Source organism: Perognathus longimembris, chromosome 21 (assembly GCF_023159225.1).
Source record: "Perognathus longimembris pacificus isolate PPM17 chromosome 21, ASM2315922v1, whole genome shotgun sequence".
Lineage (NCBI taxonomy): Eukaryota > Metazoa > Chordata > Mammalia > Rodentia > Heteromyidae > Perognathus > Perognathus longimembris.
The window spans coordinates 16,296,357-16,312,942 of NC_063181.1; the positions used below are offsets into that span (position 1 = coordinate 16,296,357).

The 16,586-nt window shown below is 35.1% G+C and overlaps 1 protein-coding gene across 1 annotated transcript in view; it reads left to right on the forward strand.

The window, feature by feature from the left end:
- Positions 1-16,586, forward strand: part of Galntl6 (polypeptide N-acetylgalactosaminyltransferase like 6) — an 837,540-nt gene that overhangs the window by 335,035 nt on the left and 485,919 nt on the right. The gene's annotated exons all lie outside the window — the stretch shown is intronic.

A 16,586-nucleotide genomic window follows, 5' to 3' on the forward strand; every position in this document is an offset into this window, starting at 1 on the left:
CATTTATAAAGATTTAAGCCCATATTTTTGCTTTTTCACCTGTTCATCATTGAGCATCATTTGACCTAGATTGTCTCAGCCCTTGCAGAGAAACAAATGACAGAGGAAACCATTAAAGTTATCATGCAGCTACAAATTGGGTTCTGCAGATTAAAGCAAAGCATACAGCAGTAGCTGTAGTTTCAGTGTTTCAGTTATTGCTACATACAAGAGTATGTTTCTTAAAAATATTCAGGATTCATATGCATAATTATTTTCTCAAGAACAAAATGTCAGTGTCTCCCATAGTAGTTTTGTCCAGAAAGTAATAAATTAAAATATATAAAGCACTAAATTTGACAGCTCTTAATACATTGCAACTATTAATTACTATAATTACTTACAACTAAGAAGATAACAAAAGAATGAAAGAAAGGAAGCAAACTTAAGATCATTAAGCTATAATGGCAGCTTCGCTTCAAATTGTTTTCTACTTTCATAGACATCATTAATTGCTTAATGTTATAATTTTAAATTTCTTACCCCTATTTACATTCCATAATAGAATCTCAAAAAGTAATATAACTCCAATAAACACATATACAATACCTAGGGTACCAAAATTAGTTACAGTGACATCAGGGGAAAAATCATGGGGAAGAAAGACAAAAGAAAAAAAAGCATAATTTCACATGATATTTGTAAATAACAACAGCAAACTATAACTATAAAACTCATGGGGAGGCTGGAAATATGGCCTAGTGGTAAAGTGCTCGCCTCATATACATGAAGCCCTGGGTTTGATTCCTCAGCACCACATATATAGAAAAAAGCTGGAAGTGGTGCTGTGGCTCAAGTGGTAGAGTGCTAGCTTTGAGCAAAAAGAAGCCAGGGACAGTGCTCAGGCCCTGAGTCCACACCCCAGGACTGGCAACAAAAACAAAACAAAATAAAACTCATGGGGAGGGAGGGGAGCAAAATGGGGAGGGGGCAAGGTGGGAGAAAAATGAGGAAGGAGGTAAAAAGTTGGATAAGAAATGTACTCACTGTCTTAAGTATGAAGCTGTAACCCCTCTGTACATCACTTTGACAATAAATAAATGTAAAAATTAAAAAGAAAAAAGTAAGACAACTCTTTTCAAAGATAGTAACAGGATTGGGTTCTGGACAATCAAGTAAGTCTGATGGGGGTTTCAAAGAATGGATTTAATCAAGAATAAAGAATGTATATAATGTAAACATATTCCATGGTGCCCTGGTGACCCTGAGGTGACAGGCCTGAGAACAACAAAACAGTGGAATAGGACAGTAGGTTCATTGTGCCTGATTTCTTGATAACATTTTAGAAACTTGAAACCAATATTGAAGAGCAGTTAGAACTAGCTATCTTAGTACTGGAAAGAAGTAAATATTTTGAAATCACAGTATTTGTAGCTACCTGCCTCCTTAAATACCTTAGTGATTTCCCAACTTAGAAAGACATCCAGTGTTCTTCTTGTTAAGTGAGTGGCATGATGCTACCAGTCCCACAGCTCAGGGGGGAAGAGAAAATGGCTAGGGCCCAGCAGTGTGGGGACCGCAACAATTGTACTGCAGCCATTACCTAAGCTTCTTTGTCAGTACCCAAGCAATCTAGGCATTTGCCTGTACTAGAGAACAGACTGAGTTTTTTCTTTATTTTCAAAGTGAAGCACAGAGGGGTTACAGTTTCATATGTAAGGCAATGACTACATTTCTTAGCCAACTTGTTACCTCCTCTCTCATTTAAAACAGTATAAATTGTGCTTCCCTTATTTTAGATATTCTAGAGACAGTAGATCTTTCTTTTCAGGAGACATGATTTTCTTGTTTGGCACATTTCAACTTGTACCAACCATCTTATTGATCAATCAATATAGCAAAACACACTTAAAATTGTCAGTTAAATATACTAATAAGCCATAGGATATTTAATTTCTTTAATGGATAAGTTTCATCCATATATACCTTGAAAGCAGCTGAATTTAATGTTTTCAGCTACTGCATAATTTCGAAAGTTTTTTTTTTATTTTACTTCTGCTGTCTCTGAGAGTCCTGAGATGTTTTTAATATTTATCTTCAGTCTTTCTGAGTTCCCTATTTGATAAATTTTGGCTAGCTCATATGCTATTACTTACCTTTTCTTTTAAAATTTGTATTCTTTTTTTTCTGGTGGCAATTTCTCACTGTTTTCTTCAGGGCATTTATGAGAATTTAAAGAAGAAAACAAAGAGGAAATACTTTATTTTCAGTAAAGGATGTGAGCAATAGAATAACATGGAATCATTTGCTCCTGAGGCCTGAAAACAAAACCTGGCCAACGAAACAGAAGTATTCTGCAATAGTGTTGGTTTATGTGAGACTCTGCCTGCAGGATCCCATTTAATGGGTTGAAACTGTTGGTACATGTGCCCAGGAGCTGTCCTGATAATGGGTCCGTTGCTATGGGAGCCAGTTCAATCTTAGAAACACTTGGCAGCCTCAAGAATGGTTTGATGTGATTTTCCTGACTACTAGGGAAATAGTAACCCAACAAATGGAAACCATGTATATGGTGGAATAATCCCAAATTGGTAAGTAAGCACCACTTGTTTCACATAATTTAACCTTGTGGGGCAAAAAAAAGAAAGTCAAAAATTGACAAGTACCTTTGCCTTACATGAGCATCACCCACACCTAAATTCAGCAAAGGTTCTTTTACATCATTTTCCACCCTGATGGATGTTAATGTTTGCTTGGCATGTTAATGTTTGGCTAGGTACAGCAAAGTCAGTGTGATGCCTGATTTACTTTGTTAGTAATTTCTTATTTTCAGAATGTAGGAAAACCAACTCCTCCCTCAGAATATCCTCCTATTGTTAAGTCCCACCCTTTTCTATTATACATTTTCCTTTCTCCATTAATTTTAACCTATTTCAAGACAGAAATGCAAGTCTATGTTTATTATAAATGCAATAATTATATTATTTCAAAAAATGGAAAGTGAAAGATTTCTATCCATGGAAATGAAAAGAAGCAAACAGTTCAGAAATCTTATTTTTTAGAAAGTCCTTGATCATTCCAAAGAACTAAGGTTCAGTTTTTTCATTTCTTGACTGAGGCCAATTAGTAGAGAGACACCTGGGTGGCAGAGGAAGACCTTTATTGTGATGTGGTAGCTGATAGTAAAATAGCTGGAGTATCACAGTAAGGACCATCTTAACTAACAACCACAAGAGCTAATGCAGACAATATAAGGAAGTCTATTTTTAACTACAGACAGGTGGGCACTAGAGTATTCATTAACCCTGCAGTGGTCCATTTTTTAATGGGCATTCTAGTGTTATTTCAAGGTCATCAAATGTTCTAGAGTTTATACAGCTAAAAAAAGGTTACCAATTAGAGTGCTTATGACTGATGTTTTCTTGTTTCTGTTTCTTGAATAGCTGACTTCAAATCTCAATCATTTATCTTTTGTGCTTGTTTCTCCTTTTCTAATGTAGAATTCAGGGCAAAGGTAATGAAATAAAAGGCAACCTTGCAAAGGACAATTTGCAAAAGACAAGTTAACTCATTAGGGAGGTTCAGTAAGTCTATTCCAAAAGAAACTCGATATTCTGTAAATCCTAAAATAATTCATGGACTAAAGATGGGCTAAAAAATATGTAGCAACTAGAATGCAAATCCTCCAATTGCATCCATTTGAACCAAGAAGAAAATGAGATAGCCAAATGTGCAGTCATGTGGAGCCTTGGCTGTGGAAAATGGACAGAGGAGTCCCCAGGGAACAGAGCCCAAGACTGAGGAGGATGAAGTGCCACCATACCCAGATGTGCCCAGGCCTGGTAACCCCATGCTATTTCCAAAATACTATGGACATGACTTTTCTTTTTTCTTTTTTCTTTTTTTCTTTCTTTCTTTTTTTTTTTTTTTTGCCAGTCCTTGCCTTGGACTCAGGGCCTGAGTACTGTACCTGGCTTCACAAACTCTGCCACTTGAACCACAGTGCCACTTCTGGCCATTTTTCATATATGTGGTGCTGGGGAATCGAACCCAGGGATTCATGTATACGAGGCAAGCACTTTTGCCACTAGGCCATATTCCCAGCCCCTGGACATGACTTTTGGGATTTCTCCTTTTTAGTATACATATCAATCAAATCCTCTCTTTGTATTACAGAGTTTTTATTGAGTAGGGAAGAGAATTATATTTCCCACTTACTATCTCTTTGATCTTCAGGACTCAGACCTATGAGCCATCCAGAGTGTAAGACTCTTAGTAATTATTTCTGAAGAAAATTAGATACTTTTTAAAAAGTTACTATCCAACACAGTTCATCTGGATGTAACAGGTTTTGTGTACCTAGACTGAGATACTTATGACCAATGTTAGTCTCCATCTGTTAGCTTTAGCATCAAGGACTAAACATATTCATTATTCAAGGAATTTGTCTAATCCTGAATAGATAAAAATATGAGATTGAGTTCGGAGGTACCTTAATAACTGGAATTAATTGAATAGACTTTAATTCCTTTGAGACACCAACTTTAATTAAATCAACAAGTTCTGACATATCTCTTTCTAAGGATTTTTCTTTAAATACAAACTTTGGCTTAAGAGTTATTTAATCACATTTTACCCAAGGACTTTCCTTTCATGATATTCTATTTGCAGTGTGTATGTTGAAAACAGTTTTTTCCATGACTTTAAATTAAAAGAAATATTGTAACTATATGAATGTAGTCCTTGAATCTCAAAGTATTACATCCTTGAAACAAATTCTAAATGCTTAACTTGCTTATGTGATATTGCCAACATACACCTTTGTGGAACATGATGCACACCCCCCCCCCACACACAATCTGCTGAACAACTTTACTTGTTTGAGACATAAAACTCACATACCTTCAACAATCTGCTGAATTAGAAAACGTACATACACATATCTATTGGTTCTAAGGAAGTATACAACAGGAAACAAAACCAAATATATTGCCCACAATTTTTAAATTTAAAAAATGTTATTTTTATATGTTTATAAAACATAATTGCTTTTTTATTTTGTCAGTCATGGGGCTTGAATGCAGGACATATGGACCATCCTGAAGTTTTATGCTGACACTCTACCCCTTTGCATAACAGCTCCACTTCCAGTTTTCTGGTAGTTAATTGGAGATAAGTGTCTCATGGATTTTCCTGCCCAGGCTGGCTTCAAATTGTGTTCCTCAAACCTCAGTCTCTTAAGCAGCTAGTATGCATGAGCTACTGGCACCTGGCTATAATTGCATTTTTATACAATGCAAAAATTTGCTATTATTAACCTCTTAAATATATTATCAAAAGCTCGCGTGTTAGAGGCTTGACTGGCAGCCTGTGAACCAGGTAAAAGGTAATGAAACATATTTAGGAGATGAGGTTCAGTGGAGTATGTCAGGTCACTGGGATGTCTTTGAAGGGAACTGGGCAACATCACCCCTTTCTTCTCTCTGTGTTTACTTTTTGGTGACCATGAGGTAAGTAGGCTCCTCTGCCACACAATAATATTCTGCCTTACCACACATCTAAATGTAAGAGAACCGATAATAGACACAGCCTCTGAAACCTTAAGCTCATGTAATTTAAAATGATTTGTTTTAGTATTTTGTCACAGTTACTGTTACAGAAATCTGTCTGAGTAACACACAAACACACCATGTAATGATGTGCAAAGATTATTCTTCTATATAAACTTGAATATATACATCTTGAGAGGCCCTTAGTTGACCTACCATAAGATATAAAAATGGAAAAGCTACACAAGGATACATGTATAAGTTATTACAGGAGAATACATTTTCTGGAATGAGTTAATGTCCCCAGTTTATTACTCCAACTATTAGCCATTATCTTTTTCAAATGACTTTGAAGTTTCATCTACCAGGATTAGGATGTACTTCTCTAAGTCCTTTATTTTGACCTTACTATATTGTTCAGTTTGGGCAATGGAGCATAACTAGGTTTGAAAATGAATGCTTAAATATACTAATATCTTTGAACTCTTGACATTTCTGGGTACTACATGGAAGGCCCTCTAAGGCAGGCCTATTATTTCAATATCTAGATAAAGCAAACCTAGAACTAGCTTCAGTTAATATTCAACATCATCTGAGCTCAGCCTAACTCTATAGCTACTTTATGGCCAGTCTGCAGACATCTGAGAAAACAAAGATTATTTACAAAGAACTAACCTTTGAATATTTTAATGTAGTATTTTTACTTCAATTGACTAATACAATAACTGTTTAACACCAGCTAAAATTGTCAAAGCACTGAATTTTAAAATATGAGACAAACCAAAGTAACTGTAATTGGAAACATTAATAAACTGGAAGATAAGAAAATTTAAGTTTGATTACTCAAATTACTTTTGGTAAGGATATATCATAATAACTGAAAAATGGCTCATTTATAATTTGTCGGGCTAAATTCCCACGTCTCCCCTGGGGAGATGCCGAGCCTTAATTGTGAGGGACACTCGGCTCTGCGCACTGCTCCCGCTGGCGGGAGGGCAGAGCATGTCCCAGTCGGGCCAAGCTGAGATAAACTCCATGTTATGGAAACAATTGTTATATCACAATTGTAACTACTTTCAATGTCCCATGTGTATCTGTAGCTTCTACTATTGATGATGTTCTTGTGTCACTTTCCTGTGGTTGTACCTGCACTATCACTGTATCTTATCTGAGTATATTGGAAATCGTGTGTACTGGTATTAGAACTAGGAAATTGAAAGGGAATACCAAAATTGAGAGACACAGGGTAAAAAAAGACAAACAACTACAAAAGCAATACTTGCAAAACTGTTTGGTCTAAGTGAACTGAACACCTCATGGGGGGAAAGGGAAAGGGGGAGGAGGGAGGGGGGAATGAGAAACGAGGTAACAAACAGTACAAGAAATGTATCTAATGCCTAACGTATGAAACTGTAACCTCTCTGTACATCAGTTTGATAATAAAAATTTGAAAAAAAAAAAAAAAAGAAGAGATAGGGCTGCCAAAATCCCCGCACACCCCCAGCCCCCCTTACATTTAAGAGCAGGCACTGCACACGGAGATTCCGGGGGAGCCTTGCCATGGTCTACCGGCTTCCAAAGGTTTTATTCAAGGGAGGGGTTTATATAACAGTAATGGTGGCAGGAAGAGGAGGGACCAACTGGGTATTAACAATTGGCTAATGAACTGTCCATCACAGTGATGTTACGGAACTTCCTCTATGGGCGGAGACCACAGCCTCACAAGGACCAGACCTCCGGGGTCTCCGGTGCCATTACGAGACATGTGCTCACAGATGAGAGGGTGGGGCTGGTTTAGCTCTCTCTTCCCGTTTCAGACCCAGAAGGAGGTGGGAGGGGATAGCAGCCAAGCAGCCCCTGGGCTGGAGAAGGGGCCTGTCTCTTAGGTATAGCCAGACCCTGACAATAATTTATATAAAAAAGTAAACTTGGACAAATTCATATGTAAAAGACTAATAATCCTCTTAATTATGTGCCATTGCTCCACTTCATCAGTTACTAAGGCAAAGCAAAGTAAGAACACAAGATCGAACTGTCTGTCTACAAAATGACTAAAGAAACTGACAATTGGAAGAGCTTATGTATTCTAATGTATGATTTATCACACACTTCAAGGCCATAATAATGTTACCAATACAACCATGTTCATAGCAGCATTATTTACCATAGCTAAAATATGGAACCAACCCAGACGCCCCTCAGTTGGTAAAGAAACTGTGGTATATATACACAATGGAATTGTATGTTTCTATTAGAAAGAATGGCATTACCCCCTTTGTATGGAAAATGAAAGACTTAGAAAAAAAATCATACTAAGTGAAGTGAAACAGACCCAAAGAAACATACACTCTATGGTCTCCCTTATTGGTAATACTACACAATTCTGAAGAAAGTAAACTGATACTACAACTCTGGTTCAGTAGAAAGTGACAATTTGAAAATGGAGATTGGTTTCTGTTTGAGGAAAGGATTGGAGGTCAGTATAGGTAAAGCAGCCTGAGGCTGGAGAAGACTTGTGTAAAATCAAATTCACAGCTACAGAAGCCAACCTAAGCAAAGCTTCATAAGATAAGGGGGGAAGCAAGCAGATTTAACATTAAGTGCAATGGAAAAAGAGTCAGGACTTAAGCAGAAAAGTAATTATTTAAATTATATTTTTACTTTCCCCTCTTGCTAGTGTGTGTGTGAATGAATCACCATGGGACAATAGCTACAAGCCAAATGAACAGTTAAGATTATGTTAGCAATCCATAACTAAGAGAGTTATATTGATGGTGATGAAAGTAGAAAGTAGAAATGTATATTGGTGGCATAATCAATGATGGATTATTTGGGAACTAATAGTTAAAAAAAATCAGTTATATAATCTGGACTGAGTATTTTGGTACTTGATTTTGTTTGTCTATTTATTAAGGGAAGAAAAAGTTAGGGTCATTTTGTCTTTCTAATTCCATTGATAGATTTTTTTTCCATTCATAATACATTTCTAAACTTGATCATGAGTATTTGTGTTATTATTAGTTGCAGAGTATTCCAAAGAGAAAGAAATGTATAAATACTTAAATAATCTAATAAATCTTTCCAATCAACACTACTGAAAGTTTAGGTACAGCATGGGAATTGCATTTTTTCCATAGTTCTTTGAAAAAGTATTTTATAGTACATAGTCTTTTTCTGAATTAGTAACCTCTTTGTGAGGAAGTCTGTTGTGTATGAGTAGTTCAGACCTTTAGAACAAATCAAAGCTACGTAACACTGGCAATGAAATCTTACTTTGAGTTTTTAATAATTGGTGTTTTCATTAACTAATTCAGGATGAAAAAAATCTGCACTAATATATTTCATGAAACTTGTGTTAATTTATTTCAAAAAAGCAACATGTAGATAGAAGTAATTATTATAGTCTTATATTATTCTGTCTTTGAAGAAGAAAAATATCTTGATAGTGTGTCTTAAAAATGTTATTAATTCAATTTCCTAAAAAGAATTCATCAGTGATTTTAACATAAGTAGAAGCTAACATAAGGTAATATATTGGTTTTGTTTGTTTGTTTGTTTGTTGTTTTTGCCAGTCCTGGGCCTTGAACTCAGGGCCTGAGCACTGTCCCTGGCTTCTTTTTTAGTTTTGATCTTTTTCTCAAGGCTAGCACTTTATCACTTGAGCCACAGCACCACTTCTGGCCGTTTTCTATACATGTGGTACTGAGGAATCGAACCCAGGGCTTCATGTATACGAGGCAAGTACTTGCCACTAGGCCATATTCCCAGCCCCAAATATATTGTTTATTGCTATATCTTAATTTTTCCTGTGAAAACATATTTTGACTTGAAAATGTTAATTTAATAATTATTTATACAGATTAATTTTATATTAATTAGTAATTAACATTAAAATAGAATAGAATGAATATAAAGCCATATATTGTATGGAAATATATTAAAATAGTGGTTAAATACTATACAAATATTTGGATTTCACTTTCCAAATTAAATATCCTTGAAAGAATGTTAGCTTTTCACCTGTAATACATTTTATTATACAATTTCAGGTTATTCATTAGCTTGAAAGTCTGCTCTTCCTCTTTTGTAATTTATACTGATAAAATGAGACAAAATTGATATTTACATCAGTAGACAAATGCAGAAATTATTTTCTAAACTAAAATATAATTTTACTTCTTACACACTCATTTTAATTAGCTCAAATTCTAAATCTGTTATTTTTTTAAAAAATGATGGAAGATGGAACAACAAATGTTAAATTATCATAAAAGTTAGTCACCCATCCTCTGGAATAATTCACTGGAAACAAAGATTGTAGGCACTTTGGTTTGTTTCCAACCATTATCAGATCAAAAGAAAATAAGCCAAAATTTCTTAACAATTAAATTAACTCCTTGTAAGTGTCTTGCCTATTTCCATAATAATTAAGATAGAAAGTAGTGCCTCTATTGATATTATCTTGGCTTTGCTAAAGGGGTTTCTTACAATTCTTTTCTACATGCTAATACTACTCATAATTCTATGTGGAATGTCAGAGGAGATATTTTTTGTCAGAGATTGAACTTATGGTTCATTATATATGAATTAGATTCACATATAGAATTAGATTTCAGCATTAAATTGACTTGTGCAATATATCTTTCTCACTTATCTTCCTATAGATTGGAAGTACAAAAGTCCTGAATAAGTTTACATTCCCACCAACAATGTAGTGGGATTCCCTTTTGGCCACATCCCCTCCAGCATTTGTTATTGTTAGTTTTCCTGATAATGGACATTCTTACTGGGGTGAGGTGGAATCTCAAATTTTTTTTATTTGCATATCTTTTATGGCCACTGATGTAGAGTACTTGTTCATGTGTCTCTTGGCCATTCTCATTTCCTCTTCAGAGAGGACCTTTTAGATCTTTAGCCCACTTGTTGAAGGGAATGTTGGTTCTTTGAGGATTTGTTTGAAGGAATTTAATTTTTTTAGTTCTGCATATATTTTAGATATGAGGCCTTTGTATGGCTGGTAAAGATCTTCTCCCAATCTGTGTTTATCTTGCAAGCTATGTCCTTTGCCCTGCAGAAGCTCTGCAATTTGATGCAGTCCCATTTGTCCAACTTTTCTTTGATTTGTTGCATTTCTGGGCATCTACCCAAAAGACTACAAGCAAGAACACACTAAAGCCACCAGCAAACAATGTTCACCGCAGCACTATTTTTCATTGCTAAAATATGGAACCAACCCAGATAACCCTCAGTGGACGAGTGGATCAGGAAAATGTGGTACATATACACAATGGAATTTTATGCCTTATCAGAAAGAATGGCATTGCCCCTCCCCCCCGTTCGTAAGGAAATGGACGAACTTGGAAAAAATTATACTAAGTGAAGTGATCCAGGCCCAAAGAAACATGGGCTCTTTGGTTTCTCTCATAGGGAATAATTAGTAAAGGTTTAGGCTAGTCACAGAAGAAGATTACAAGAGCACAATAGCTATGCCGTTATGAACACATAGATGATGCTAAGTGAAATGAACTCCATGTTATGGAAACGACTGTTATATCACTGTTGTAATCATTTTCAACATACCATGTGAAACCGTAGCTTTTTGTTGTTGTTGTTCATCTTTCATCCCCTTCCTGTGGTTGTGCCCGCACTATCACTATATCTCATCCATGTACAATGGATGTTGTATATACTTGTATTAGAACTAGGGAAAGGAAAAGGAATATCAAAATCAGGAGACAAAGGATAAAAAGACAAATGACTCCAAAAGCAATAATTACAAAACCATTTGGTGTAAACCAAATGAACAACTCATGGGGGTCAGAGGGAAAGGGGGAGGGGAGAAATGAGGGAGGAGGTAACAAATTATACAAGAAGTGTACCCACGGCCTAACATGAAACTATAAGCCCTCTGTATATCAGGTTGACAATAAATCAATAATTTTTAGAAAAAACAAAAAAGGGCCCGAATAACTAATCTTCTCTCATCACCCACCCATCATTGATAAATATACATAGATATGTCCATTATATAAAGCACACGTTTCATTAACATTATTATGGTCTTTATGTAATTATACAAAAGTTTTAATTCAATAAGTCAGATTTTGTGTACAATGCAAACTTCTTTATTTACAATGTTTCTTCCCAAACACAATGGCAAATCTTTACAAAATAAGTCATGTTTCCATTTTTTCTCAAATTTTTAATCAAAATACTCCTAAAGATTGTGAAACTTGATACAGTAGTTTTCACTTTTAATCCTATGTATTTAGGTGGTGATCTTTGTTGAATTAACAACATAACAACATAAATTTTGGTTCAGTAAGTTCTTTGAAACTATACAGCTTTTTGACAGCAAGTGCTAAGTCAAGTGCTGACTCAGAAGTACAGCCCATGTAAAACATACCAGCCAAGATCAAGATTGGAAAACCCAAACACTATATCACAGTAACTAAAATACCAATTTAACTATTTGCATTTTTCTCTTCTCTTACCTATTAAGTTCATTGCCTGTTTGTGGATAACTCTGAATATGGCTTGCTTAAAAAGTTGGTAGCTAAACTATCCTACAGGAATATTAAACAATTATTTAAATCATAATATGTGGAAAAATTTTGTCTTTGTAATATGTTCAGAGAACTGCTTCTATATGTGGCTACTCCCATTGCTTTTGTTTTTCTCCCAATTGTTACTTAGGATAGAAAAATTAAAACTAATTTATAAGAGGCTAAGATTACTGAAGAAAACGTCCAGACAATTTTTGTCTAAGTTTTGCTGTCTCCTCCTTTTGACATTTTCTCATTATACTGTCTGTTCTAATTGATACTTTACTACTACTATTACTATTATTATTGCCAGTCTTGGGGCTTGGGACTCAGTGCCTTGGCAATGTCCCTGGCTTCTTTTTGCTCAAGGCTAGCACTCTACCTCTTGATCCTCGGGACCACTTCCTGCTTTTTCTGCATATGTGGTGCTAAGGAATCAAGCCCAGGGCTTCATGCATGCTAGGCAAGCACTCTACCACTAAACCACAATCCCAGTTCCACTTTACCATTATTCTTAATTGTTTCCCAACTATGCTTCCAATGACCTTCTATAATGAGCTCTTTATCTAAGGATCCTTTTCTCCTTGTATTTGAAAATACCAGTGTTTTAATTATTGTTTTCCTATGTTGCATTGTCTGGTAATTATCACACTGTCTTTCTAACTGGCATTATAAAATAGTTGTTTTATTATCATTTCTTTTGGTTCCCTGACTGGGAACCGAATATAGTTGTTTTCTTATGTTATCTTTTCTCTCTTTTTATAACAGTTCTTTGGCCAGAACCTATATAGAAATTGTGAAACTGATTGACATTTACAAAACACATTCTGTTGATATTTCTCAAACTGATTGTTATTTAAAGTGACCTGAAAAGCTAGAGCCTTAGAGGCTGGCACCATCTTGGCACAGATTCATTCTTAGAAGAGCCACTGCAACAATGTCAGCCTGGTGGTTGCTATTCAAGGGTTCATAAGGGAAATCTAAATGAGACCTTGCATACAAATATTCTTAGTGTTTTCTTAAATTACAAGTTCACATCATGAGTAGTCAACTCTCTCAGAAGAGAAAAGAATCTTTCCTTTTGTAGAATCTTATCATACTTTTGCTGAGTTTTAAACTCTTTCCAGGATGTCTTGGTTATTATTCATTGTAGTTAGCATGGAATCACCTTACAATTTTCTTATAGAAACTTGCTTCTATAATCATCTGATAACTCACTTGTAGAAATTTGCTTTACTTATCTAAATTATACTGAAACACATAAAGTAGTTTCCTCATAGTTAGCTTGTTTGGCCAGAACTTTCTCTTTTATTTAGTTCTCTAAGATGGATTATGCTTAATTATTTTATTTACTTTATTGTAGAAAAAAATCTATGACAACTGTTGGTGTAGGGAATTCATCTTTCATCTGTGTTTTAGGATGAATTGACTCTAACTGGTGAGAGTAAATTTTAATAAGTTCATCTACATTGGAAGAATAGAGAAAATTTTTAATTGAAGTATAAGTCCTGCATTTTGTCTAAGGAATTTTACGAGTAATATTATCTACGAGTAATCCTGCAAGTAACATTGTCTTTAACTTGGTATGAGACAGCACTCCTCTTTATCTGTATAGATTTTTATAACATACTAAGTGTTACATATCTCCATTATTTGTCCTTTATAAGAATCTGGTATATTTTAGTTTCTTTCTGTGCAATAATATTTCTATGCTAATTACTGAGGAAACAAGTTCATCTTGAGTATCACCTGATCCTCGGGTCTTCCTTAAAAGATTGTACAGCCTAACATTAGAATCATTAAAAGCCACACAGACACCGAGTCATTTCCATTCAAATAAAACAAAACAAGAAAACAATGTAATTGAAGAGATTTGACCTACATTTCAGGAAAGAAACAACCAATATGATGAAAAATAATTATGTAAAGGAAAACAAAATGCCTGGCATGAACAAGCATATCATTTCTTTAAACAGAAAAAATAAATGAACTACAGTGAAAGAAAGTTTACTAGCAATCTACTGACAGTCCAAGAACAGAATGCTTTAATAGATTCTTCAAAGAGTAAAATGATATTCTATGCACATATTTTATTAATATTCATATGCAATCTGCAGGGTCAATGAAATCAATCTTGTTATTACATGCAAGAAATTCAGGAAAAGCATGAGGCATAGAGTATAGACTAAGCCTGGGCTATCTGCAAACCAGAATATATTTTTGTAAGACAAAAATTGATAATGCAATTTATAAGGAATACAGATAAGATAAACTATGGTTGCATAGTCAGTGAAATAACAAAAATACAACGAAATATAAATAAAAACTACTAAGAAGTTATAGCATGTGAATGATAACTCATTTGTACAACTAATTAAAGGTAATAAAGATAGTTTGAGAAATAAAGAGTTACAAATTCAATAGAAAATAATCTTGAAAAACCTATGAAATTAGGTCACTTTGGACCAAATGAAAAATAGTGATATCTTATATTCATGAATTTGGACTTAGTTACTCTGAGCACTGTCCCTGGCTTCTTTTTGCTCAAGGCTAGCACTCTGCCACTTGAACCACAGTGCCACTTATGGCCATTTTCTGTATACATGGTACTGGGGACTCAAACCCAGGGCTTCATGTATTTGAGGCAAGCACTCTTGCCACTAGGCCCTATCTCCAGCCCCTTAGTTACTCTTTAATAAGTTGCTGTAAGGCTAAAGCCTCTCTATTCTGTTAAGAATGTCTTCACTCCTCTATTATATTGGGGACATTATGTTCAGCAGCAGAACATTTCTGCTTTGTGTAGCTTACGTTCATGGGGTAGAAAATAGGTAACAAAACTCAGAAAAGTAAGTGACATATGGTGAGAAGACACTAAGTGGATGTGTAGACTAGAGAGGCATAGAGTACTCAAAGGACTTGTAAAATTTGAGTTTGTTGAGAAAAATTATCACAAGCAAAATAATATTTGAAGAGTGGCTTACTATATAGAGTTTGACAAGAGTTATCCTCAGGAAACATCTGGAAAATGCTGAAATCATAATCTCCTTATTTTGTACTGAGTTATTTTTTTAGAAATGGTTCATATAGTTCAAAGTTTCTCTAGAATGTTTCCAGTCACATACACCTATTGTAGTTCTCAGTGTTCAATTTTTTGAGATCTCTTTCATTTTAAATAGACTTCATAGGGGAAGCACAGAAACAGTGGGACAAACGGTGAACCAATTCAGTAGTGGTACTCACTAGACATTCTGTTGCAACTTGGGAGGGAAGGAGCTCTGGGAGAAAATGAGGTATAGGGGGTGACACTTATCCAAAAGAAATATACTTTTTATCTGACTTATGTAACTGTCACCCCTCTGTATATCACTTTTACAATAAAATATAATAAAAATAAGTATTTTTTAAACAGCATCTTCCAATTCTTGCCTGTACACATTGATTTCCTCTCCTTTATTCTTGGGTAAACTATGCTAGCTCTGGCCTTTCAAAAACACTTTATATATTGGGCTGGGGATATAGCCTAGTGGCAAGAGTGCCTGCCTCGGATACACGAGGCCCTAGGTTCGATTCCCCAGCACCACATATACAGAAAACGGCCAGAAGCGGCGCTGTGGCTCAAGTGGCAGAGTGCTAGCCTTGAGCCGGGAAGAAGCCAGGGACAGTGCTCAGGCCCTGAGTCCAAGGCCCAGGACTGGCCAAAAAAAAAAAAAAACAAAACACTTTATATGTTTTTATCATCCAAGTTGGAGCTGTAATCTCACTTTATTTTAGTTCTAGTTTCAAGTCCGTGTTAAGATCCTCAGTTTGGCAAATTTTGATGCTTCCAGAGGCTTATTATTCAGTTCTTGAAGATCCACAAACACCACACTTGTTTCTCATAATAGCTGTTTTATAAATGTCCCCTGTATCTTCCCAATCACAGTACATGTCTAGCCTGTGCCAGTCCAGGCTTCATTCTGTGTACGTTTTCAATTTCACTACTCAGTGGTGCATTTAGGAGATAATCAATAAACATCAGACTCTGATAGTCATCCCAACCTATAAGACTGCTGTAGTAAATAAAATACCATTTACCTGGGTGATAAATGCATGTGCATTAGGAGAAAATCACCACAAATGCTGTTAATATCTATTCTGTCCTTAAAGGAGAGACAATACGCAATGCATATTTATAAGGCAACAAATTTCTCTTAATACGTACACATTTGGTATGATATTTAATTTTTATGATTTGATTATTTAAGCTATCTCATTAATACTTCCTATAATTATGATATATCCGTCTTATTTCTTATGATATACTTCAAATTGGGCATATGGTACAGTATTTTCTATCTTTAAAGGGAAGACTGGTTTTGCCATCGAGAATAGTTAAATTATATTATATATTCTGAAAGGGTTAAAGCAGAATACCTAGAGAATAAGAACCATAGTGAAGACTTTTGAATATTATCATAATTTCAACGTATAATATATATTTAGCCATTTGGAAGATTTGAAGTGTCTTTTATTT